The sequence below is a fragment of the Ascidiella aspersa genome, chromosome 5, assembly GCF_963924565.1.
Source record: "Ascidiella aspersa chromosome 5, kaAscAspe10.2, whole genome shotgun sequence".
NCBI lineage: Eukaryota > Metazoa > Chordata > Ascidiacea > Phlebobranchia > Ascidiidae > Ascidiella > Ascidiella aspersa.
Genome location: NC_139451.1, coordinates 13768508 through 13771007, shown reverse-complemented (window position 1 = coordinate 13771007; position 2500 = coordinate 13768508). Strand labels below are relative to the sequence as shown.

The 2500-nt window shown below is 61.4% G+C and overlaps 2 non-coding genes and 1 pseudogene across 2 annotated transcripts in view; all 3 read left to right on the top strand.

Annotated features, from left to right (window-relative positions):
* LOC146144582 (small subunit ribosomal RNA) overlaps positions 1-786 on the top strand; it is a 1811-nt gene extending 1025 nt beyond the window's left edge. The window contains exon 1 of the ribosomal RNA XR_014500623.1: positions 1-786. This exon is cut by the window's left edge and continues 1025 nt beyond it. This is a non-coding gene — a ribosomal RNA (small subunit ribosomal RNA).
* Positions 787-1033: 247 nt separating this feature from the next.
* On the top strand, positions 1034-1187 carry LOC146144581 (5.8S ribosomal RNA). The gene has a single exon (XR_014499012.1). It is a non-coding gene; the product is annotated as a 5.8S ribosomal RNA (ribosomal RNA).
* Positions 1188-1435: 248 nt separating this feature from the next.
* Positions 1436-2500, top strand: part of LOC146144580 (large subunit ribosomal RNA) — a 3679-nt pseudogene continuing 2614 nt past the window's right edge.

Here is a 2500-nt window from a genome sequence, read left to right as displayed (position 1 = left end):
GACTATAAACGATGCCAACTAGCGATCGGGGGGCGTTAGTTTTACGACCTCTCCGGCAGCTTGCGGGAAACCAAAGTCTTTGGGTTCCGGGGGAAGTATGGTTGCAAAGCTGAAACTTAAAGGAATTGACGGAAGGGCACCACCAGGAGTGGAGCCTGCGGCTTAATTTGACTCAACACGGGAAATCTCACCCGGCCCGGACACAGTGAGGATTGACAGATTGAGAGCTCTTTCTTGATTCTGTGGGTGGTGGTGCATGGCCGTTCTTAGTTGGTGGAGCGATTTGTCTGGTTAATTCCGATAACGAACGAGACTCTGGCTTGCTAACTAGTTACGCGACCCAATCGGTCGGCGTCTAACTTCTTAGAGGGACTAGTGGCGTTTAGCCACACGAGATTGAGCAATAACAGGTCTGTGATGCCCTTAGATGTTCGGGGCCGCACGCGCGCTACACTGACCGGATCAGCATGTGCTCGCCTTGGCCGACAGGTCTGGGTAACCCGCTGAACCCCGGTCGTGCTAGGGATAGGGAATTGCAATTATTTCCCTTGAACGAGGAATTCCCAGTAAGCGCGAGTCATTAGCTCGCGTTGATTACGTCCCTGCCCTTTGTACACACCGCCCGTCGCTACTACCGATTGAATGGTTTAGTGAGGTCCTCCGATTGGACCTGGCGCGGCCGGCAACGGTCGAGCCGGCGTCCGAGAAGACGATCTAACTTGATCATTTAGAGGAAGTAAAAGTCGTAACAAGGTTTCCGTAGGTGAACCTGCGGAAGGATCATTAACGGTCTCGCAAACGCTTCGGCGAACGCGAAACTCGGACAAGCGAGAGAAAAAGTCTTTGCTACCCGGCGCCCGACCCGCGAGGAGCGGCGCGCCGGCCGGCGATTCGGTCACCCGGTAATGTTTGCGCGTCGAGTGCCGCGGTGCCGCGCGCTCCGGCTTCAAGCGTCGGCCTGGCCGACCGCTCGGCGCGGTCTATTTTGTCACCCTATAGTGCGAGGCACTGTGCGAGCGAAACAATCGTGGATGGCTCTTGGCGGTGGATCACTCGGCTCGTGAGTCGATGAAGGACGCAGCTAGCTGCGTGAATTAGTGTGAATTGCAGGACACATTGAGCATCGACGTTCTGAACGCAAATTGCGGCCTCGGGTCAATCCCGGGGCCGCGCCCGCCTCAGGGTCGCGTTGCAAACGTTCCGCGCGGGGATTTCTCCGCGCGGCTGCTGCGGCGTCGGACGCGCGAGCGCCCGTCCCGCTCAAGACAGCACGGCACGATGCGCGACGATCGCGACCAGAATCCCGCGCGGCGGCGGCGAGTCGACCTCGAAGAGGCCAACGGCTGGCGGCTCAAGGGCGGGAATCGAGGTGCGCGGCGGCGCGCGGCGCCGACGGCGAGCGCGGAACGGGAAGAATAGTCCCGGTCCTTACTTTCGGCCTGAGGTCGGACGAGGCTACCCGCTGAATTTAAGCATATTACTAAGCGGAGGAAAAGAAACTAACGAGGATTCCCTCAGTAACGGCGAGTGAAGCGGGATGTGCCCATCGCCGAATCCGCGCGCTTTTGGAGTGCGCGGAATTGTGGCGTACGGAATTCGTCACGGCGCGCTTCGCCGGTCGCCCGCGTCCTTCTGATCGAGGCCTTTTCCCAGAGCGGGTGTCAGGCCCATGGCGGCGACAGGCGGGCGCGCTACGGCGTCTTCCCAGAGTCGGGTTGTTTGGGAATGCAGCCCAAAGCGGGTGGTAAACTCCATCTAAGGCTAAATACGGTCACGAGACCGATAGCGAACAAGTACCGTGAGGGAAAGTTGAAAAGCACTTTGAAGAGAGAGTTAAAGAGTACGTGAAACCGTCGAGAGGCAAACGGGAGGGCCTGTCGGGTCGCCCGGTCGCTTTCAGCCGGCCCCCTGTCGGCGACGTTGTCGTGCGGACCCTCACGGGCCGCCGGCGGCGCCGCCCGATCGGGGACCAGCGCACTAGCGCCGGGCGAAGGCCGCGACCGTCTGGACGGCGGCGAGAAGGCCGCGCGCAAGGTAACCCGGCCTCGGTCGGGTACTATAGGCGCGCGTGTCCGTCGGCCCGCCGTTCGGGCGAGGAGAGATCGCCGCGTCTGCCCTTCGGGGCCGAGCGCCCGGTGCCGGCTGGGGCGTCGTGGGTCGGGGACTGTTCTCAGTGCCCAGCCTCTTCGTCTCGGTCGCGCTTCCGGTGTCGTTTCGCGAGGCGCACGGGGTCCGCGGCTGAAGTCAGCCACCTTCCCGACCCGTCTTGAAACACGGACCAAGGAGTCTAACGTGAGCGCGAGCCACGGGGCAGTACGAAACCCATGGGCGCAGTGAAAGTGAATGTCGGCGCGGTCCGGCGGAGGTGAGACGTCGTCGTTCGCGGCGGCCGCATCACCGGCCGATCTCGTCCGCTTTGCCGGAGAGGTCGAGCGAGAGCGTTCGCGTTGGGACCCGAAAGATGGTGAACTATGCCTGAAGAGGTTGAAGCCAGAGGAAA